The sequence below is a fragment of the Nomascus leucogenys genome, chromosome 1a (genome assembly GCF_006542625.1).
Source record: "Nomascus leucogenys isolate Asia chromosome 1a, Asia_NLE_v1, whole genome shotgun sequence".
NCBI classification, from domain to species: Eukaryota; Metazoa; Chordata; class Mammalia; order Primates; family Hylobatidae; genus Nomascus; species Nomascus leucogenys.
The window spans coordinates 64,156,381-64,181,462 of record NC_044381.1 but is presented as its reverse complement, the minus strand read 5'-3'; the positions used below and the strand labels follow the sequence as shown (position 1 = coordinate 64,181,462).

The 25,082-nt window shown below is 41.6% G+C and overlaps 1 protein-coding gene across 3 annotated transcripts in view; it reads right to left on the bottom strand.

The window, feature by feature from the left end:
* APBA1 (amyloid beta precursor protein binding family A member 1) overlaps nt 1-24,747 on the bottom strand; it is a 242,142-nt gene extending 217,395 nt beyond the window's left edge. For 2 of the 3 annotated variants that reach the window (XM_030810047.1, XM_030810045.1), the window contains exon 1: nt 23,979-24,234. The gene's annotated coding sequence lies outside the window, so the exon portion shown is untranslated. Of the gene's footprint in view, nt 1-23,978; nt 24,235-24,677 lie in introns of those variants that run through there. The other variant, XM_003267392.3, reaches the window with a different exon arrangement.
* Nucleotides 24,748-25,082: the final 335 nt, after the last annotated feature.

Here is a 25,082-nt window from a genome sequence, read left to right as displayed (position 1 = left end):
TTCTAGGAAATCAAACAAAAGGTGCTTAATGAACAGTGAAACTGTGATAAGTCCTTTTTAATAAAATAGGCAGACTGTTGACTGGGGTTTTGGTGGGTGGTCTGTGGGGGATAGGAACACGGGGTTGATAAAGACAGGCTTTAAAGGCAGGACTGCATGGCTGGCAAGCTTTGGCTGTTGCTGCCTAGGTTGGGCTATGCTGCAGCCGCCCCCACCACTGCACTCTCTGGATCAGAAATGCAAGGTACCTCGATGTCTTTGCTTATAGCATCGGACAGATGAAGGGCTGGTTACCTGCCAGGAAGTGAAGAGCGTGGTTAAGAGTCCTCTACGCTAGGTTCTCACAGTCACCAGCTACTAGACTCTTGGCTACAACATTTCTCACCAAGAGCAGTGTCCTTGGGGGAAAACTAAAGACGGATGAGAAAGGGGTTAGGAATAAAACTCTTTCCTAGAGACCAGGTCAGAATACATAATGGGTTTAACTTCACAATAAAGTGACAAGGTGCACTTGAATAAGCCACCCTGATATACGGAAAGCACTGGGCACAGAAGTAACTTTTCCATTGAATCAGGAGTTGATCCCATCAACCTTACTATTAGCCAAGTTTACATTTATGAACATTTTACACACACTACTCAGCTATATATTAAAGACAAAAATTGATAAAATACTTATACTTTGGTAAACCATATCTAAAGCCACTTCTCTTTTCAACCTAGTTGTTCATTTCACCAGTGGGCAAAAATCATTATTTTTAAAGGTTTCCAATTTAAGAGCACAGACCACCCAGCTATTATAGAGCTCTATAGTTTAGCCCTCAAAGGTGACTCCCAGATGCAGTTCAGGGATGGTCTGAACCTTTGAACAAGGGCAAATCCAAGCACTCTAACTCCTGGTTCCCTGCTCTATCCCTCATCCATGCCACCTTTTTAAAGCATCCATATGGATTAGTGAATCTCATTTCCAAATCTATGCTTGGTTAGCATAATCTCTCATCCAGAACTCCCCTTTGAATTTGAGATCCTATTTCTAAGGGCCCACCTTCCATTCCTCCCAGCAGGTCTCACAGACACCTTAAAGTCAATGTCTTATCTGTTTCCCTTTCACGCTCCCAAACGAGTCATTGTTCATCTTCCATTCCTTATTTCAGTAACTGGAACTCCATCCCTCCAGAAGCACAAAACAGAACCTGGAAGTCATCCTTGATTCTTGTTATTTCCTCACCTCCCATACCCAACCTATCCCCAAGTCCTGATGGCTTTACCTGCTGAATATCTTTCCAGTCTGTCCATTTCTCTCCAGCCTTCTGCCAGCAACATTCCAAACCATCACCTCCCTCTTGAAGCTCTGTAATAACTTCTTAGTGGCTATCACTTTCCATTTTGTAAAATGCATGTAAGTGTGTCTTCTCTTTTGCCCCTTTTCCAACCAAAGATCCTAGAAAAGCACAAATCTGATCATGTCTTTCCTTAATTTGAAATGCAAAAATGGCATCCCATTATTCTCAGAATAAAGAACAAATCCCTAAGGCAGCCTGGAGCTCCTGCCTGACCAGACCCTGGCTCAGTCTCCAGCCAGCTAACCCACACTGTCTGCTTCAGACACACCCTCTCCCTTCTGCCCAGAGTCACTTACACCCTAGAGTCACTTTCCCACAGGCCCCACAGGACCAGGTCTTCCTGCCACATGCTAGTACCCTCACTTCTCCATAGCACTTATCGGTGGGTAATGACACGTGTGGTTTTGTGCAAGTGCCTGTCTCCTGTGCTTAACTCTAAAGCCCCCTGAGAAGAAGGGCTCCATGTGCTCTGCTCCCATCCACCCCCAGGGCCTTGCATGGGGCTGACACACAGTTGATACAGCGCAAACACATGTAGAATGCACAGCACTCACATCACAGTGAGTAAGGCCCAACTCGGACAGGATCATCCTCTTGCCATACAAGAGTCAGTTTTTCAGGGCCTGAGAGGGTCTGGAGGAATAACTCATCTCTCCCCTTAACAAATCTCCCCAGGATGACGTCTGGGCTTAAAAGTGGGGGTAGGGTGGGGAAAGTATTCTGTTAATGTGATTTTTAAAGATAGTGACAGCTGGTTGGCATCCTTTAAACATCTGATTAATGGAATATATTAAAGTAATAATAAAGATTTTAACTGCTACAGCTTTAATCCAAACTGAGAGAATGTCTAAGAAATGAGAAAGCAGGAATGCTCTCTCCCACAGCCTCCTCCCTCATGAATAAACAGGAAGACGAGAGACAGAGTTACAGGCAGTGTGGCATACTGGTTGTATGAGCACACACTCTGGACTCTGGCTAGCTGCATTCAAATTCTGGCTCTGTCACCTACTGGCTGTGCTATCTTGAGCAAGTCACTTAACCTCTCTGCTTCAGTGTCCTCATCTGCAAAATGAGGATAACAACAGCATGCCTTATAGGGTTGTTGTGAGGATTAAATGAGTTAATGTAGGTTAAGTGCTTTGAGCAGTGTCTTATGCTGCTTATAGTAAGCAATACACAAACGTTTGCCCTGTTATTGTTACTTGGTGTTTTAAAGGTGTTTAACAGCATTCCGCCTAAAAGTGTTATGTTCTGGTTAGAATGGAACTCAATGTTTAAAATGAAGATGTTAAAATTAAAATGTGTACTGTCTTGTTTTGTTATACTTGAAACTATTTTTAATGAAAATAGTCTGAATGCTTAACCTTGTTGAACTCAGATAAAACAAACAAAATATCTGTTAGTGAATGGTTGTTGGCTTCTTAACAGAGTGTGACAAAAACCTTCCTCAAATATGCATGAATAACCTGAATTCAGTATACCTGTTCAGTATCCAGTGAATTCATAGGCATATGTCTCATTTCCCTTTGATAGATAAAGTATCAAAATCACATTCAGTTAACTGAGCTGGACAATAAAATCAGAAGGAAATTAACAAAAATAAATCACTGCATTAAAACAGAGCATGTATACATACATCTATCCTTGAATTGTGAAGAATATATGTTAAGATTACACCAAACAGAAAGGTACTTATTATAAAAACAGTTGACTAAAATGTCTCCAACTAAACACATGCCCATCCCTATGACCAGTTTCACTCCTAAATATATACTCAAGAAATATGAAGACAGAAAGACATATATAACATTGTTCGTAGTAGTTTTGTTTATAATAGCCAAAAACTGAAAATAACCCAGATTTCTATCAATAGGAGAATGGATAAACAAATTGTTGTATGTTTATGCAACTGAATACCATATAGCAATGAGAATGAAATGTGTAATAACATGTATATATCTTACAGATATTTTGTAAAGTCGAAGAATCTGGACCAAAAAAATTGTATATATGGTTCTCTTTATATGAAGTTTAAGAATCATCAAAAATGATCAATAATGACAGAAGCAGCAATGGTGGTTACCTCTGGGGAGCACAGGCACAGAATGGGAGGGAGTGTGAGAGGATCTCAGTGGGTGCTGGCAATGTTCTAGATCTTGATCTGGGTGGTGGTTACACAGGTTTATACATATGTAAAATTCATCAAGTTGTATACTTAAAGATTTATGTAGTTTATACACTTTACTGTATGTGTTTTACTTCTATTATAAAACAATCTTCCCGACTAGTAATTTAAATAACGACTGACTGTATTTTTTTTTTTTTCTTGAGACAGAGTTTCACTTTTGTTGCCCAGGCTAGAGTGTAACGGTGTGATCTCAGCTCACTGCAACCTCCGCCTCCCGGGTTCAAGCGATTCTCCTGCCTCGGCCTCCCAAGTAGCTGGGATTCCAGGCACCCACCACCATGCCCAGCTAATTTTTGTATTTTTAGTAGAGACGGGGTTTCGCCATGTTGGCCAGGCTGGTCTCAAACTCCTGACCTCAGGTGATCTGCCTGCCTGGGCCTCTCAAAGTGCTGGCATTACGGGCATGAGCCACCATGCCTGGCCTCTGACTGTACTTTAACAAAATTGACTGCCAATTGATTACTTTGTGTGGTGTTGAAGAGTTGGCAGAGTGTTCCACCCACATACACACCAAACCAAATATTAAGTCTCCCACAAAAGTTACATGTTGAAGCCCAAACCCCCAATGTGACTGCATTTGAAGACAGGGCCTACAAAGAAGTAATTAAGGTTACATGAACTCATATGGATGGGGCCCTAATCCAACATGACTGGTGTTCTTTTTAGAAGAAGAGACACCAGGGATGCACACACAGAGGAAAGGCCATGTGAGGACACAGCAAGAGGGCAGCCACCTGCCAGCCAAAGAGAAAGGCTTCAGGAGAAACCAGACCTGCTAACACCTTGATCTTGGACTTCTAGCCACCAGAACTGTGAGAAAATAAACGTCTGTTGTTTAAGCCACCCAGTCTATGGTATTTGTTATGGCAGCCTCAACAGACTAATATACCAGGTAAAGAAAGCTCCAAAAGAAACTTCAGGAACTAGACACAGGCCCTCTGGTTTTTATGGAACCCAGGTGTTGATATCTGACTCTTGCTGGGAGAAATCCAAGGGCTAGTCAGAGTTAGCAGCACAAAAATAGGGGTGCAGGGAGGGGGATATGTTGGGAGCAAAAGGCATGTCTACTGCCAACCGAATAAGTGTGTGTGTGTTTCCTGTGGTCACAATGTGGCTCCATAGAAGCAGCCTGTCTAAGCTGGAGGAAGTGAAGTTTAAAATGAGACAACTTTCACTTAGCCACAAAGACAGTAAAAAAGGAATAAAAGAAGAAAGGATCTGCAAAACAACCAGAAAATAAGTAACCAAATGGCAGTAGTAAATCCTTACCTGTCAATAATAACCTTGAATATAAATTGATTAAATTCTCCAACTAAAAGACATAGAGTGGCTGAATGGATTTCCAAAACAAGACCCTGGCTGGGCGCAGTGGCTCATGCCTGTAATCCCAGCACTTTGGGAGGCCAAGGCAGGCGGATCATAAGGTCAGGAGATAGAGACCATTCTGGCTAACACAGTGAAATCCTGCCTCTACTAAAAATACAAAAAATTAGCCGGGTGTGGTGGTGTGTGCCTGTAGTCCTAGCTACTTGGGAGGCTGAGGGAGGATAATTGCTAGAACCTGGGAGGTGAAGGTTGCAGTGAGCCAAGATTGCACCGCTGCACTCCAGCCTGGGCGACAGAGTGAGACTCCGTCTCAGGAAAACAAAAACATGCAAACAAACAAACAAACAAACAAAAGAAGACTCTATGTGTTGGCTACAAGAAACTCACTTCACCTATAAAGACATGAATAGACTGAAAGTGAAGGAATGGAAAAATATATTCCATGCAAATGGAAACTAAAAAAGAGCAGGAGTAGTTATACCTATGTTAGAGAAAGTAAACTATTTTAAAGTTAAGAATGGTTTAAAGACAAAAAAAGGCCATTATATAATGACAAAGTGGCCAATACAGCAAGAGGATATAACAATTCTAAATATATATGCACTCAACACCAGGGCACCCAAATATATAAAGCAAATATTCATAGACCTAAAGGGAGAGGTTGACTACAGTACAATAATAGCAGAAGAGTTCAACACCCCCACTTTCAAAAATGAACAGATCACCCAGACAGAAAATCAACAGAGAAACATCAGAGTTAAGCTGCACTCTAGGCCAAATGGATCTAACAAACATTTACAGAACATTCCATCCAACAGCTACAGAATACACATTTTCCTCAATACCACATGGAGTATTTTCCAGGATAGACCACATGTTAAGTCACAAAACAAGTCTTAAATTTAAAAAATCAGTCATATCAGTAATCTTTTCTGATCACAGTGGAATAAAACTAGAAATCAATAACAGAAAGAACCTTGGAAAGTATGCAAAATCATGGAAATTAAACAACATGCTCCTGAACAATAAATGGATCAATGAAGAAATGTAAATAGAAACTTAAAAATTCCTTGAGACAAATGAAAATGAAAATAGAACATACCAAAACCTATGGGATACAGCAAAAGCAGTTCTAAGAGGGAAGTTTAGACCAGGTGTGGTGGCTCACACCTGTAATCCCAGCACTTTGGGAGGCCAAGGCGGGCGGACCACCTGAGGTCAGGAGTTTGAGACCAGCCTGACCAACATGGAGAAACCCTGTCTCTAGTAAAAGCCGGGCGTGGTGGTGCATACCTGCATGCCTGTAATCCCGGCTACATGGGAAGCTGAGGCAGGAGAAATGCTGGAATCTGGGAAGTGGAGGTTGCAGTGAGCTGAGATCACGCCATTGCACTCCAGCCTGGGCAACGAGAGCAAAACTCCATCTCAAACAAACAAACAAACAAACAAAAAAAAAAAGAGGGAAGTTTATAGTAATAAATGCCTATATCAAAAAAGTAGAAAGATCTCAAATAAGCAAGCCACCTCAAGGAACTAGAAAAATAAGAACTAAACCCAAAATTGGTAGAAGAAAAGAAATAACAAATATCCGAGCAGAAATAAACAAATCCTTAGCTAGACTTACTAAGAAAAAGAGAGAGAAGATCAGGTGTGGTGGCTCATTCCTGTAATCCCAGCACTTTGGAAGGCTGAGGTGGGAGGATCGCTTGAGACCAGGAGTTCAAAGTTGCAGGGAGCTAGTATCACTCCAGGAATACTCCAGTTAGGAGCACTCCAGCCTTGGTGACAGAGCAAGACCCTGTCTCAAAAGAAAGCAAAGAAAGAAAAGAAAAGAATAGAAAACCCGAATGGACCAATAATAAGTAATGAGATTGAAGGAGTAATAAAATGTCCCCCATCAAGGAAAAGCCCAGGAACTGATGGCTCCACCACTAAATTCTACAAAACATTTAAAGAAGAACTAATACCAATTCTTCAAAAACTATTCCAAAACATTGAAGAGAAGGGAATACTTCCAAAATCCTTCTACAAGGCCAGTATTACCTTAATACTAAAACCACACAAGGATACAATGACCAAAAAGAAAACTACAGGCCAATATTCCTAATGAATATAGATGCAATAATCTTCAACCGAACACTAGTAAACCAAATCCAAAAACACATTAAAAAGTTCATTCACCAAGATCAAGTGGGATTCATCCCAGGGGTGAAAGGATGGTTCAATGTAGGCAAATCAATTAACATGATACATCACATTAACAGAATCAAGGATGAAAACCATATGATCATTTTAATAGATACAGGAGAAGTATTTGATAAAATGTAACATCCTTGATGATAAAAATGATCAACAAATGAGGTACAGAAGGAACATACTTCAACACAACATGATGAAGGCCACGTATGACAAACCCACAGCTAACATCATGCTGAATGGGAAAATGTTTAAAGCTTCTCCTCTAAGATCTAGAAAAATATAAGAATGTCCATTTTCACCACTCTTATTCAACACCATGCTGGAAGTCCTAGCCAGAGCAATTAGTCAAAGAAATAAAGGGCATCCACATTGAGAAGGAAGAAGTCATACTGCCCCTATTGGCAGATATGAATATATATACACTATATATATATACATATAGTATATATGTATATTGTATATTGAGTATATACATATAGTGTATATACATGTATATTCTCAAAGATTCCCCCAAAAAACTATTAGAATGAGTAAGTAAATAAATTCAGGAAAGTTGCAGTATACAAAATCAACATGGAAAATTAGTAGCATTTCTGTATGCCAATAACAAACTATTTGAAAAAGAAATCAAGAAAGCAAATCCATTTACAATAGCTACAAAATAATAAATTACCTAGGTCTAAATTTTAGCAAGGATGTAAAAGATCTCTACAATGAAAACTATAAAACACTGATGAAAGAAATAGAAGACACAAATGAATGAAAAGATATCTCATGTTCATAAATTGGAAGAATTAATATCACTAAAATGACTGTATCTACAGATCCAACACAATCCCTATAGAAACACCCATGTCATTCTTCACAGAAATAGAAAAACAATCCTAAAATTCAAATGGAACCACAAAAGACTCCAAGTAACCAAAGCAATCTTGAGAAAAAGAACTAAGCTAGAACAAAATTACAGTTAGTCAGGAAGAATAAGTTCTGTTACATAGTAGGGTGATTACAGCTAATAGCAAGGTATTATATATTTTAAGATGAGTAGAAAAGAGGATGTTGAAAGTTATTGCCACAAAGAAATCATAAAAGTTTGAGTGACTGACATGCTAACTACTCTGATTTGATGATTATACAATGTGCACATGTATTAAAACCTCACACTGTATCCCCAAAATGTACAATTTTTATGTGACAATCTTAACAAAATTAATAAAAATAACACAACTTTAACACTACTACACACTTAGCAGAATGCCTCAAGCTAAACAAATGGTAGGAAACCAGGTGCTATCACCAACGTGGAACCAACCATGATTCTCATAAACTGCTGTTGGGAGTATAAATTGGACAAAGTAGTCCCCACTTTGGAAAACTGGCAATATCTCTAAAGCTAAATGTACACCTATTCTATGACCCTGCAATTCCATTCCTGAGTATATACCCTACAGAAATCAGTGTATATGTAAACCAAAATAAACATATAATAATATTCACAGTAAAACAACCCTAATGTCCTTCAACAAAAGAATTGATAAACTCAGTATATTCACACAATGGATTAAACAGCAAAAAAGAATGAATCATGAATTAATCTCTAAAATATTAAACAAGAAGTCAGATGCAAAAGGCTACATACTATGATTCCACGTAGATGAAGTTAAGAACAGGCAAAACTGCTCTATGGTGACAGAGGTCAGAGTAGTGGTTACCTTTCTGAAAGTGGTTGATAGTGACTGAGAAGGCACATGAGGGAGCCTCCCAGGGGCCAGAAAATGTTCTATGTCTTGATTCAAGTGCTAGTTATATAGGTTTTCAGATATGTGAAAATTTAGCAAGCTCTACACTTGATATTTCTGTTTTTTCACTATTCAAGTTACATCGCAATTTAAAAACATCAAATATTAGGTGAGAATTTCAGTTATTTATTATTACACTGGATGTATTATGTGACTAGTAGTCAAACTTTTCACCACTTAAGAATAACTGGGAGATCTAAGAGACCTGCCTAAAATTTTATTCCCATGGGGAAGAGAAGACAAGTCTGTTAAGTGGGTAGAAAGAAGCTGTAAGAGAAGAACTAGAGATGATGGCTATTTGCATCCCATTGAGTCCAGCCCATTCAATAAACTTGTTACATATAGAAGGCAGTGGATTTTGTTTGAGATTCCTTGAACAACAAATAGTGTTTTCTGAGCCTGCCAGTTATTACTTAGGTTTCTGTTTACTATTCAGTTCCAAAGATTAACTCTGATGTGATGACATGGGAACCATGGTTCACACTGACATCAGCAGTTTATTGACCTGTGTCTAGTGTTAATATCCAAAAACATTGCGAAAGACAGAAGTCCCCCTGCTTAGCCCAATGATATCAACATTAGCCACTGGCAGACGTTATCCAACTAATGATTACAACAGACTGTAACTATTCATTTGGCTAACATAGCACTTTGCTAGATAATACTTAGATTGGCTAATTACCAACTATTAAACCTATTTTTATGAAGTTATAGGAATATAGATACTTACATATATATGCATATGTGTGTATACATATATATTTAAACATTTTACTACTTTAGCTTTACATTAGATTCTACTCTAGCTTTTATTTTGGGTGACTCCTGGTTTAAGGTGACAAATTTACCACCTTAATACCATCAATTATATATTTTTAATCTTTTCCTCTTAAAGAGTATAAAGGTATACATCAGGTATAAATCCACAGAGAATGGAAGAGAGAATATTCACAAACAAAAGATTCCAACACATTTTTCTTTGAGATGACTGAACTGTAGAACCCCAGGGAAGCAGGCCTACCGAAGGATGGGGTGGAGAAGGCTCTGGAAAAAGGAGCTTCACTGATCCAGAACAGCTGTATCCCCAGCCCTCTGCTCCACACCACACACACGTATCACTAGGAGCCAGCAGCTACTTCTCAGGAAAAAGAGTGGCATGCGGAGATTCCCAGTGGAACAATCTAATAGCTTCCTTGGTTACCCTATAGAGAGGCCTGCTGATGGACAATGTTGTCCTACTCAAGTCCTTTCTTTCTTTCTTTCTTTCTTTCTTTCTTTTCTTTCTTTCTTTCTTTCTTTCTTTCTTTCTTTCTTTTTCTTTCTCTCTTTCTTTCTTTCTCTTTCTCTCTCTTTCCTTTCTTTCTCTCTCTCTCTTTCTATCCCTTTCCTTTTTGAGACAGAGACTTGCTTTGTCACCCAGGCTGCCACGATCTTGGCTCACTGCAACCTCCACCTCCTGGGTTCAAGCAATTCTCCTACCTCAGCCTCCTGAGTAGCTGGGATTACAGGAGTCCACCACCACGCCCAGCTAATTTTTGTACTTTTTTTTTTTTTTTTTTTTAGTTAAGACGGGGTTTCACCATGTTGGCCAAGTTGGTCTCAAACTCCTGACCTCAGGTGATCCACCCGCCTTGGCCTCCTAAAATGTTAGGATTACAGGTGTGAGCCACTGCACCTGTCAAGTCCCCACTTTCAATGTGCTTTCCCACCCAACAGCCAGCACCTATGGCTCTTTTTGAGAGGGCTGCACTTGCTTCACCCTTTCATGTCAAGAGCCAGAAATACCTGAGAATTTATGTCCCCACCCAACAGACTCCCTCTCTTAACTGAAGACTGACAGGTATGGAGTATGAAACACCAACCCCATAGATTCAGGTGGGGACAACTCTGAGGCTGACTTACACTCCAGAGCTCCCTCACCTTACACAGGATCAGGCTGAAGCCACTCTTTGCAGTATTTTGTTTGAATGAGAGCATACCCTTACTTGACTTCTTCCCCTTCCCTTCCCAGTTTTTCCTGGGAGCATCTCCTTAATAGAGCAGCACACATACACACAAACTCTCTTCTTGGTGTCTGCTTCTGAGGATTCTGACCTAAGACATCTGCAAAGCACACCAACTTATACAGACCTTCTGGCCAGCTTCAGTGTCACAGTCCTACATATGAAAAGACAATCAACGATAAGCAGACTGTGCTAAACACCTCCAGCAGGGAAGGGAGTGATCAACATAAACAACAAGATGTAAACACTGTAATTCCCCAAGTGGGAGAAGCAGGAGATGTGATAGGAGAGGGAAAAATCAAACTCAGAAAGATTAAAAGATTCACTGTACAGATATCATAATAAATGACACCTGAATCATCCACCTTCATATGCACATTCTCTCTACTTCATCAAGGGGAGCCTCATTCCACATAAGAAGCTGCAGACGGGTGGATAATTGCCTACCCATCACCATGCAGTCCTATCTAAGCCTGCCCTCCCCCCATCACCCCATCGCCTCTGCATCCATCCACTAAAAGTAATTTTGAAAACAGTCTTTGCACTGCCAGTAAGTACCATGTTGTGTTTCACAGGCAGCAGCTTAGACATAATAGCAAACAAAATCCTGAGCCTCTCATCCTCCACTCTTCCCCAAGCAGGTTTCAAATACCTCACCTGACTTAAATGTATAATAATATGCACTTTTAACACTCGCTTAAAATTCTGTCTTTAGGACTAGACATCATCTACCATAGCCGTAACAATTTATGCCAAGTCAAAGTATACTTTATAATTTATTTTACATGTGTCATGGATCTCTCTTCCAGGTTATGGAAAATTAATATATTTTGGCAGGCTAAAATAGTTAAGCACTTAACTGAAAGCTGACTTAATTGTTCCTTTCCTTAACAAATTTTAATAAGGAGTAGACACTGTTAGTGATTTTGGTCCCAAGCTTCTAATAAATTTATTTCTTCCCACCCTTTAACTACATACCCACGTGCACACACATATACACAATCCTTATTATAGAGTAACAGATTGATCATGGACTATGTGGAATAACACACACACACCCCTGCCATAATTCCAGCATCCAGTTTCTGTCCATTTTGAGAAGAAAGATGCCAATTTATATATTTTATAATAATTCCACTTCCAAGTCTATACTTATTAAGAAGAAAAACAGGAGGTATGTTCAAGGCTTTGCTCTTAGAGAGATGTGCATGATTCCTCAATACATGGTGGGGAAAGACAAAGTACATTCTATGAGGTCCTCTTTATTTATAGTCAAATGCATGGAGTTCTGACCCCCATGTTAAATTTTGGGGAAAGCACATCACCAAGGGCTGCTGGCAGCTGAAGCATGAAACACTTCAGCCGGTTCAGAGTTCCCTATAGTGACAGGATACCCAAGGGAGCAAACCTAAACATCTGGCCACTTTAGTTATCCTCTAACAAGCACTTTTCATGCTGAAATCTTGGTTTTGTTTGTCTGTTTGCTTTTCCTCTCTGTCCTCCCTGACATTCTTTTCCTTTTATGGTTAATAGCAGAGGGGAAATACTTTAAGGCAAGAATCTCAAAGCCTTATATTTAATCACAAAATCTTAACTCAATCATTCCCAAAGGTTTACTAGAGAATAGGCGGAATTTCCTTTAAAGATGAAAAAACAGGACACATACAAAAGCAACAGATTTTTAATCCTGATTTATTCAATAAATATTTCTTGGGCATATAGAATATACATGTGGTGGGCATACTATACATATGCTATTATCTTTCTCAGTGTTAAGGGAAATGAAAAAATGAGTGTGTGGGTGGGTGCATATTTTGAAAGGACAAGAGAGATGGAAAAGATGAGCATGAGCTGCTGGAATCCAGAGTGGTACAAAGCACTGTGAGAGTTTAGATCAGGGGTCAGCAAACTGAGGTCCATGGGACGAATCCATCCCACTGCCTGTTTTTGTACTGCCTAGGAGCTGAGAATGGTTTTTATGTTTTTAGATGGTTGAAAAAAAGTTAAATGAGAAATCCACATTTTGTGAAGCAAAAATGATGTAAAATTTGAATTTCAGCATCCATAAACAAACTTTGATTGAAATACGGTCACACTAATTGGTTTACATATTGTGTACAGTTGCTTTTGCACTACAAGGGCAGAGTGGAGGAGTCGTGGCAGAGACCATATGGCCCACAAAACCTATTTACTACTAGCCCTAAACAGATAAAGTTTGTCAACTTCTGGTTTAGAGGAAAGAGACACTAGCGATTAGAACTAGGTAGGGAGTCACTTTCATTCAATGTCATGATGAAGGAAGTGAGACATCTACCTTACTTTTCTGTAGCCTTTCATATTTCACTTGACCCCAGTGGCCCCGTGCAGGAAGAGATGGGAAGGGCAGGTTTCATCATTTCCCCTTTTGTAGCTGGAGAAGCTGATGCTCAGACCAACCTGGAGACTTGTTCACTGTTGATGGCTAATTATGGCAGCACTATATTCCAACTCATTCTGAGTCCTTGCCACCCCACAGGGCCAAGAATGGAGAGATGTCAGTGCAACAGTGCTATGGTTTGAATGTGGTTCATCCCACCAAAATTCATGTTGACATTTAATCCCCAATGTGGCAGTATTGGGAGGTGCATGAGTCATGGGGGGTGAATCTCTCATGAATAGATGAATGTCCTCCTGCAGTGATGAGTGAGTTCTCACTCTTGCAAGAATGGAATAGTTCCCTAGACAGCGGATTGTTAAAAAGAATCTGGCTTCCTTGGTTTTTCTCTCTTGTTTCCTCTTTCACCATGTTATCTCTTCACACACACTCACTCTCTTTCCACTTTCCACTATGAGTGGAAGCAGCATGAGGCCCTCAACAGATGCAGCTGCCTGGTCTTAAACTCTCCAGCCACCAGAATTGTGAGCCAAATAAACTTCTTTTCTTTGTAAGTTACCCAGCCTCAGGTACTCTGTTATAGCAACACTGAATGGACTAAGACAAACAGTAACACACACACACACACACACACACACACACACACACACACACACACAGACATCCCAAGTAGGATGAAGGCATCATAAACAAGAGAGTCAAGATGGGGCAGTGGGGATGGGAAGCTACTGCTGGGCCCAGAGGACAGAAAAGACTCCAGGACCAGCAACTGTCTGGGCCCATTCCTATGCCTAGACCTGAGGCAAATCCCCTTTGTCCTGTTTTGTAGCCACTGGGGAACCTCTGAGAGCCTCAAAGTCCTATCTGCAATATAAGTTCTCTCCTGATGTGGTTATGAAGAGTAAATTAGGTCATTATGAGAAGTAAATGAGTTAGCTGTGTACAGTACTTAGCACAATGCCTGACACTTTGTAACTTGTTTTTAGTCACTGGATGGGGAATCTGCTGAGCTTTTAAAAAAGGAATTTATGTGTACTTTAGATAGCTAGCCTGCCATAAAGAATACAATCATACCTGAACATAAGATTAGGTTAGGCTTTCATATGACCTAATACTATGGAAACAGTTCATCTGTAGAACAAATTCTAGCTCCTTTAGGACAGAACTCTTCCAGGTACTAGCTCAGGGAAAAATGATTCTTATATTTTCAAGTTATTTGGAAAGGAAGTGGGTGTAGAAACTATTTTCACATCTGGGAAGAAATATATTAGGTTAAAATTTAGAATTAATTAATTTAACTAAACGTCCAGAACTCTAGAGGCTAAGAGACAGCAGCTAGGAAGAGGGGCAGGAAGAGTGAAGGACAGGAAAGAACTGTGAGGAACTAGCTCAGCAAGGAGGTTGTGGCCGAGTGACTTGACATGGTCCCCACAACCCAAGAAAGCCACAGATCTAAGAACAAATCTATTCTTCTTACTCCACTTTCCTTTTTCCACACTAATACAATTTCTTCTTTTGGAAATAAAATGTCTACTCAAAAATAAAGTTTCTCTCTGTGATTACTGCATCATTTGTCCCTACCACCAAATATTCAAATATGCTAACAATTCAAAAAAATGAAAAAAAAACTTCTGACATGAAATTATTTCATACTATAAGAAAATAAGCACTCTTCTGATACATGTAATACAATAGAGCAGTGTTTTCTAAACTGTATATTAGGGTTCACTAATGCAGAGATTAGTTCAGTGGGTTGGCAAACATACAGAACAGAATAGGATAGAAAGCATCAGAGTGGATTACACATAATAAAGGACAAGTATTGTTGAGTGAAACTTGTTTCAGTGATGTATGTGTGTGTGTGTATGTGTGTTTACACACATTCATCTATGTTGCTAGCCTATCATCTAAATTGTGTTCTTACCAGGAATCATGGCCAAAAGTGTGTAAAAGCCACTGTAATAGAATGTAACCCACTTTAGTAAAGTCCAGTATAAAAGTCCAAATTCACTGAATAGCCAATGTAGGGGGTAATTATTCTTGTTAAGTGGAATTTCCTTAAATGACTCTAAGCTCATCCTCTGCTTTTAAAATATGCTACAATTTACAAGAAAAAGGAATTTATACATACTTTGGCAATTATCCTTCTTTAAAATAAAGTGTGCCTGTTAATAAATACAGAATTGATCTTGAGATACAAAATTTATCAACAGTCAGAAACATAACGATTACATTATTTGGAATGGTGGCCAATTAATTCCTTTAGGAAATAAATCATGGCATATTTGCTGTATTTTTCACATGAATTGTATGCTAATTAATCCACATGGAACAGAAGAGGAGGCTGAAAAGGAAACTTAGTGGGCAGGGATTGGTTTTGCCACCATACCTTGACAACCTCCTGTGATCACTTTACATATACAAAAAGATGAGATTCTGTCCTCCAAAATATGTATTTCAGAGAAGAGAAAGTTGCCTTATGTATAAATGCTTACAAAGTCTCCCATATTGTGGGGTATTCTCTTAATTGCCTTCTTCTGCATGCCAAAAACCCTGTTACCTCCAAGATAACAGAAATTGAAAGCCATGTAATTCACTAATGATGGCAACTGATTTTAAAGAGAGAAACCATGTCAAAAACGTATTACCTGGTAAGACTGCAGATTTCATGAAAATGACGTGTGTGTTTCAGAGGTTACTTAAGAACTATTTGGAGAAGATAGCCGGAAATAAACTCAATCAACACAAGATAGGGATACTTCTGAAGGCTATGCGATTGAAATAAGATAAATGACTGAATGAATACAGAGTAAAGGAGGCCATGATTTTAACACCAATTTAAGTAAATATTCCTGGGGAGGAGCTTTATAATTGCTTGTCTTGGATGTCTTTACACAAGACATACAGAAGTGCTGGGTTGCAGAGATCATAAATATACTCCTTTAGGAAAAAAAAGATAAAACAAACGTTCTTACGTTAATTGAATGAGCACACAGGGTTTGGAATAAAGTTTCTGGTGGTAGCATCATACAGAAACTCAAGAAGTACTATATCTCAAAAAAGTTAGATAGAAACGAACATGACAAAAGTGACCTAATCATGACAAAGATTCTAAAGTCAAAAAAGTATGTGAAGTATTTGAATAAATGATTTCATAAAATGTGAGAACGGAAGGATGTCATATTTCTAAATTATTAATTTTATATAATGTGATTTTAATTATATGAAAGTAAACTAACAAATTAAGCATAAGTAGATACTTCACTCTTCGCTTATATTCCTAGAATATGCATATTCAAGTTGACAAAAAGCCTTTTTATAAACGCTCTTGTTGGAAAACTGAGGGCCACCCTATAACAGAGGGTACCTTACACATGAGCATATATGGTACTCTGCACCTCAGATAACTGAGGGTGGCCTATAGTTGGCTTGTGAGTGAACGGAACTGCAGGCAGTTGTCACAATACACTAAAATCCCTAAATTAAAATAACTGCCATCAAACCAATTATTATCTGTTAAAAATTCTTTATGATACCTCTGTGCTGTGTTAAACAGGGGTCCCATGTCCACTTCTGAGTTCAGCTATAGCTATATCAACAGTCTCCACATACACTGACAGTTTCCCACTTCCACCTGGCTCTGCCTCTCTGCTTCTCTGCTCAAGAGCTTTCTTTGGTGTCTCTGGAGCTTGCTCAGGCTAATCTTAGCAGCCCTAAAGTACTGAAGATTTAATATCCCTAGGGAAATGGTGGATCAAGACTCCAGTTTCTCCATGGCTTGGTGGACAATCCTAATGTACAGTCTATATAATGCCAGCAGAGCCAAGCCTCAGCTGCCCACAGTGGTAACCCGCTCATTAACTCACCTCTTAATGGGGCTTTCTTCCCTCTCCTGTGTCATTTTCTCCATTCTCTCACTTGTGCTTCTTGAGGTTGTCTCTCAGATAAACTATTCTGAACTCAAGTCCTCATCTCAGGGTCTGCATGCATAAACTGCTTTAGTATCATGTGGCAATTCTGTGTCCTGTTTGAAAAACAGCTACCTATCTGCAGAAATCAAGGTAAATGAGCTTTACCCTCATTCTTTACACCTGAGTTACTTAAATCTTTGGAAATTTCTCATCAATTCCTCTCCGTAAGTATTTGATAAGCCCTTACTAATGCAGAGAGTCATTCTATGTTACAGAGTATACCCAGATGAACAAAACAAAGTTCTAGCCTCAAGGACCTTATACTTGAGAATGGAACATGAAACAAGGAGGAAGAAAAGAAAGCAATATTTAAAGAAGATTCAGACCACGGAAGAGATGTAAGTTCCAAGGCACAGAACTACTTCCAGCTGACTAGTATTTCATCACTACCCAGATAGAATCACGCTTTGTTTTCTGATGTGATCTCGGCTCACTGCAACCTCTGCCTCCCAGGTTCAAGTAATTCTCCTGCCTCAGCCTCCCAAATAGCTGGGACTACAAGCATGCGCCACCATGCCTGGCTAAGTCTTGTATTTTCAGTAGAGACGGGGTTTCACCATGTTGGCCAGGCTGCTCTCGAACTCCTGACCTCAAGTGATCTGCCTGCTTCAGCCTCCCAAAGTGCTGGGATTACAGGCATGATTGTTTTCTAACTTAAATACATTTGATTGAGGACATTCATCTTTATATAAACCCAGCACTGATTCATAGGTCAGCCCAAATACAGTAGATGGTAATACAGCCTTATGGGCAAACAATTCAAAATAAAAGGCAAAGCATTTTATTGTGAATTCCCTAAGTGACTGCTCCATCTATCAGGAGTGATCCCATGTCTAGGTAAACCAAGGAAACCAATAAGGTTTCCCTGCTGTCCCTTGAGGATGCCAAACATGTTCTTATCCAGCCTTTTCATTTTTGATATCCTCTCTGCCTAGAAGACCCTTCCCCCAAATATCTGCAGGGCTTACTACTTCTCATCTTTAAGCTCTTTCTGCTTAAGATCTTCCCTGACCATACTATATAAAATAACGTCACCCCCCCACCCACCCACTATCGTCAGTCTATTGCTCTCTCTGTTTTATTCTTCGTCATAGCACTTACCACCTGGCATATTATGTAATTGCTTATTTATTTATTTTTAATCTCCTTCCACTAAAAGCTCTGTGATATTAAGGACATGCCCCCCCTCTCTATATTCCTTGCACCTAGAATAGTTTCTGGCCCAGAGAAAGTATTCAATGAGTATATGTTGAAGGAATGAATAAGTTTCATCATTAAAACCTCAAAATCACCACTCATTACAGTTGAAGTTCCATGAACTCACCTGGAATCATGGCATAATCCCATAACTCAAGGATCTAAAGGGTTCACAATCATTTTGTGAAAAAGCTGGGGTTTTTTAAAATAAAGCTTCAATGTATATATCAGGTATGAATAAATAGTTTTAATTCTATCATAAACTTGTACAGGCCACAAAATGCAACTCATTCAATGTCCATTGTGTAAGAACGAAACCCTGAAATTTAAAATTTTAGATACTGTAGCTGGCTTACTTAAAAAAAGTTTATTCATGTATTCATGTGACAAATGTATATTGAATGCATATGATGGGTATGGTGTTGGGTGAGGTGCTATATTTGATTTTTCTTTTGAAAACTGACTTTACATGTATGTCACTGTAAAACCATATTCTACCATTATAGATAGAAAAAGCTCATCCTTTAAAAACACACATTTTTCCCCATTGTTTTACTATAAACTTCTTAAAATTTAGCTCAGATCTCTGAGAGAGAATATTTATAGGAAATACAAGTGGAGTCTTTTATTTAGATAATTTTGAAGGTAAACATTCTCTTTTTACTGCATTTAAGGGAATGAAGACCACTGTATTTAGCAACATTAAATGCTCACTATACAAAAATTACTTAAGTAGTTGTCAAACTCCAATTATATAGCGTTAATTGGTTTCACTACACATTCATGCTTTTCAAACACATGAGGTCCTCATGGTTGCGTACTGATCTTTTATTCACTCCTAATTGACTCACTGCTCAGTTTCCACAATGCCCACAAGTCTTTGTCATTCTACTCCTGGCTTCAACTTGCCCATCTCTCTTTTGACTTTACTTAAAAGACTGTGGCCAAATTCCTTTCTTTCCACCTCAAAATTCCTATGCTTCTGTCTCAAAAGAATCCTTCCTTTGCTTTCATCTAGTATCCTCCCATCTTCCTGAAGACTTAATTCCCTCAATTGAGCCTCTCCCTTACATTTTCAATCTCTTTTTCCCTCAATGGATTGTTCTCCTCAGCTTATAAAGCAGGCTCAAATCTTCCTATACTAAAAATACCACTTTCCCTCTACTACACCATTGTTGTGATATGTCATACTCTCTCTCCTTCTCTTTTACCTCTCAACTTATTGAAAATGAAGTCTGTTTTCACTGCTTTCCATTTCCCTTCCCCCACCCCTCCCTTCAACCCTTGCCCCTGGCTGCCACTTCCACCTACCACAAAGACAATCAAGGAAATCCAAGAGTCAAATCCAATGGCTTTGCCTTGGTTGCACCGTCACCCATGGGGTGTGCTGTGTGAGTGACAGAGGCTCTCCTCACCCCTGCCAGCTTCCATGACACTGTGCCACTTTACTTCCATCATTTTCCTCCAACTGCCCCTTGTTTAACATGGTTCCTGTTCTCTTCTTTCTCTTTCCCCTCCAACATACAGACATCCCTCAAGGATCCTATCCTTATCTTTGCTTCTTCTTTCTTCATTTTCCTTATTCCTGGTATATCAAAATCACTCCTAAGTAGATGACTTAGAAATCTCCTTGTAGCTCTAACCTCCCTCTGTATTCTAGTCCCTTAACTTGGACAAGCCTGTCATGCTCAAAAAGAAACTTCTCTCCTCTTCCTTATCCTCTGTTATATCTTCTTTCTGAAAATGACACAATTGCTCTCTCAGCTAAGCCTGACAATGATCTTTGGCCTCCCTTTTCCTTTCCTCACTTTCCAGTGACTGTTCAAGCTCCTCAGATAATTCCCACACGCCACCTCTTAGGTGTGTTCCCTTCTTCCCTCCCACTGCCTCTTTCCATCTCTCCCCTACTTTGACAATAAGGTCTATCTGCCAATCTTTTCCCATGTCATTCCATCCAACATAATACTACAAAATTATTGCCCCAAAGCACAGTTCTGATACTGTCAGTCTTTCTCCTCACAAATCTTCTATAGCTCCCCAGTCCTTACTGAACAAAATCCACACTCCTTAGCTTGGCATACAAGTTGCTCCACCACCTTGAACAAATCTCTCTTTCTTGCTTTATCCCTCATTACATCTCTTGGCATTCCTAGCGCTGCAGCCAAAGCACACCATTTTTTTGTTCCCTGTGTAGGCATACACCTTCCACTGCCAGGCCTATGCTACACTGTTCCTCCCCCAAGCATGCCCTTCCTTCTCTGCCAACCCAAATGCCACCTTAATCACAGCTCAAATGCTATATCCCATGTAACCTTCCCTGATTCCTCCATCAGAAGTCATTTTGTACCCTGTGAACTCCCACAGCCCTGCGGGAATACTGCTTTTTCAGCACTTAATCATTTTTCACTATTTTTACAGTTAGTAACACATATTCCTCTTTTCTCCTTCTAGACCATGATCCACCTCTGGGCAGGATCTAAGACTTAGCATTCTTTGAACCTCCAACCGTTCTCAACATTCCCTGTCCCCTATCCAAAGGTACAGTGGATCTGAGATGCAGGAGGCAATTAACAAATGTTTGCAAATTAATTATTGTAACCCAGAGAGTTAACTTCAGATTTTACTGCTTGAAATTCTCTTGGTTTTAGCAACAATTACTTCTTCTTTGTAGGATAAAAGTCCTATCTCCCCAAGGTACTACAGTTAATTCCTTTTGGCCCCAGAGGTCAATTTTCAAATATCTCTTACCCCTAAGTCTTCTGAAACAAACAAACAACAACAACAAAACAAAACAAAAGAAAACAACAACAACAACAAAACCTTAAGAGACTCAATAATGGAAGAGAAAAGCACTGATGCTACTTTAAGCGAAGGAAAGGCATCCATGCACAAAAAATGGCTTGCTGCAGGCCACAGCAAAAGGTACAACCATTTATTAGGGCTGTCTCATTAACCTTATACCAGTCCAATCTTTGGAAAAGCCAGATATTGCATTTTTAAAACTATCAGCCTGGGCAACATAGCAAGACTCTATCTCTGAAAAAAACAAAACAAAACAAAAAAAACAACTATCTGGGTGTGGTGCCATGTGCCTATTGTCCCAGCTACTCAGGAGGCTGAGGCAGGAGGATTGCTTGAGCTAGGAGTTTGAGGCTGCAGTGAGCTATGACCACACTACTGCACTCCAGCCTGGGTGACAGAGGAAGATCCTGTCTCAAAAAGATAAATAAACATAAAAATGATCACATTACGTTAGAAAAGAACTGATTCCTGAGTCATCGATTTTGCTGCTGTGTAATTCCTCTTTCTCTAAACAGTGTATTTACCTGGTAATTCCTCATATTATTAAACTTTCTTGTAAGACATTTACATCCCTGGTCTTACTTGCAAATATAAAAGATGATGACTTTTTTTAAACCAAAATCTCTTAGAATGGCTTTTAAATTCCGTAAGTACTTTTCTCAGAAAGAGATTTGGCATAACAAATAAGAGAGTAAAGAACTAAGATTCAAAATTCATTTTTATAAATCTATCCTTAAATCTTGGATGACAGCCAACAACCAACCTCACATTAAAATCTTAGAAGGCTTGACTTGAAGAACATGGGGAAATTTACTTTACATTGACAGTATCAAGAACACCTAGTCTACATATCATTAAATAAGATATATGGGAATAAAAAAGCATATGTGGATAGCCCTAGTTTTATTATTTTCAATGTAACAACGATATCACGCAACCTTTGCTCATAAAAGAAAGCAGAACAAAAATTTTAAAAAAGAAAAATAAATCTCTGGTGCCAACATGTTGTATATTTACTTGTGTAGCCATGACTGCCACGGGCTTTTCAAAGAGAACCGGGCAGCCAGTTTGGATTCTGACAGCAATGCAGTAGAATTTAAGGTGTTATGACTAAAACATGTCCTAAGCAGATTAAGCTAGCCATACAACATTTTAATAAAGAAGTGTCGAGATATTAAGTGTAACGCGCACTCATTCCTATGAATACCGCAGGAGAAATACAGGCGAGGGGGAATCACACTGCCCTGGATACACATGAATATGCCATCTCCCCGCCTATCTCTACCCAACCCTACACACACCTATCTTTACCACGCAGAGACAATTAAACAGCCATAGACTCTGGATGCATTTCTGTGTCCTTGTTCCCACTGGGTGAGTTGTTGCCAGCCTGGCATTTTTCCAAATTCCCTACTAGTGGGCTGTACCAGGTAGGAAAGCAGGGACTTTACTGACCTGGGACCCCATCACTGGGTCTCGGGAGATTTCAGTTTCCAAATGATACACGGCACCACCTAGCTATTGTGACAGCTGGGAGAGTGGATGTCACCAGCAGTAGAAATAAAGTATCCTGTTTCCTGAAGAAAACGCCCTGGCTGTGTGATGCTGACCAAGTGGGCACCAAACATTTCTCCATGTGATATTTTTCTTCTTTTTTAAAGACTGCCCCCCGCCCCACCGCATCTGTCTATACATATACACCTCCAGAGTTTATTCTAAAAGAACCAACACAAAGACCATCCATCCTCTAGCCGTAAGGTTTTCAGTGCTTAAATGTGGAAGGAGAAGGTCTAGCTAGCATTGAAAGTTGTGGGGACAGGAAGAGGAATCTGATCATTCAACATCCTTCTCCTTCAGGTCAGACAAGAGAAAAACAATAGAAACTGCACAGTCAGGGAGTACAGGACCCTTATGGAACAGGTGCTAAGGAGAGAAGCAGTATCACAGGATGGAAGCCCCCTTCAAAACCGGGTACACCAGCAAGCCCAGAATGTGTAACCGTTATCCTATTTCCCTGCCATGTGCCTCAAAGCAACATGCTCACTTCCACATCCCCATGTCATGAGGCCAGAGGAAGGGGAAGGCCATCCACACGCAGGAGCAGAACAGAGACTGTGCTCAGAGTTGCAGGGTCAAAATAACAAACACTGTCCCACAGTCTTAGCTGGTGACATCAAGTCAGGGCAGCGGCAGATCTCTGGGTCTGGGGCACAGTTTGGGGAACGTGGATGCAACCACCCGCGTACACACACATATACAGGATTTTACAAACCCGCCCCTACCCCACTGCCTCCTTCCACACTTCACACACCAAGTGCATCCTGCCCACCTCACCGTTTCTATCATCACATTCTTTCTCCAGGAGAGTCAGCCGAGAGATGAGGGGTCCTAGTGGGGATTCCTGTAAATGTCACCCCCCAACACCTCCGTCCGCCACCCCATCCCCGCTGCTGTACCTTTTACACACACACACTCTCACACACTCACTCCTGCCATGACTGTCATCAGGCCCGCCTGCTGCGCCCGAAGCCCCGCATCTCAGCGGGCACCGGACCCCAGGCGTCTCGCCCGCAACGCCGCCTTCCCCCCACCTCGCTAGCTGATGGTTCCAGGCACTACCCCCTGGATGTCGCCTGCTGCCCCCGCTTCTCCGCACTATTGTTCCAGGCAGCCCCTCTCGCATCCGGGGGCGCCCTTTGGCGAGGACCCGGGCTCCATCGGGGGCCGCATCAGCGCCGGGCACCCCTTCTCACCCACCCCTCCCTGACTGTGGTACCTTGCCTGACAGCTGGGTCCGCGGGCCCGCGGGAGCAGGCGGCGCTAGTGACAGCGCTGGTGCCAAGCCTGGGAATAAAGCTCCGCTCCAGCCGCTGCTGCCTCCAGCGCCACCATCTTCTCCCGCCGCAGTCTCCGCCGCCGCCGCCGCCGCCGCCGCCGCCGGGACCACAGCCGCCCTCGCCCAGCTCCGGCTCCGCAGCCGCTGCTCGGACCCCTCCGATCTCGCGGCCCCACCCCCTTTCCCCACCCTCCCTCCCGCCCTCCAGCTAGCTCGCTCGCCCCTCGTGACGCGCGCCGGGGCCGGGCGGGCCTGCGAGGGAGGGCGCGGGGGAGCGCGCGCGCGCACGCCGCCTGCTAGTAGCGCCCCTGCCTCCCACGCCCACTCGCGTGCGCGCGCGGCCCGCGAGCCAGAGGCGGCGGCACCGCCGGTGTCCTCCGTGGGCCGCCGGCCGCAGCTTCCCTGCCCCTGCCCCGGCGCCGGTGGGCGTGCTGCACACCCGCGCCTCTCGCCTTCCCTCGCGTCCGGGTTCCGAAGGGCCCGCCCTGCCTGTGTTCCACAGCCCTATCCTCTGGCTCCCGGCCGGACTCAAGGAGGGGAAAATGCGGCTGCATCCCTGAGGGGACTGACGGGGACCTCCACCCTCCTCGGTGGCAACCCAAGGGGTCCCCAGTTTCCTAGCCAGCAGCTGTGGCCAACCTCTGCGTGAAGCAACGGGCTACGCTGCAGGACCACGAAGCCAGGCAGCCGCGTCGACTCCTGCAGGGTGTTCTCTCCTGAGTGACTCCCGAGCTTTCCCGCTTCTCAGGCCCCTTAGATACCGCCTGCGCTTCAAATCCGGAGACTGACGGCGTCTCCGGAATGCGTCGCAGTCCTGCGAGTTCCCCGCCAGGGGGAGAGCCGCGCAGGCTTGGGCCTGAGCGAAGCGGGCCGGGCTGCAGTCCTCCAGGGGAACTGCCGAGTCCCGCTGGGGACAGCGGAGACCTTGCGTATTGTGAAGCCGGGCAAGGCTCGGCTTGGTTTTCCTACCCGCTCCTCAGTTCTGGTTGATCGGAACTTAGAGTGTCTTTGAGCCTAGTACAGGCCATCCGCCCTAGATATGGC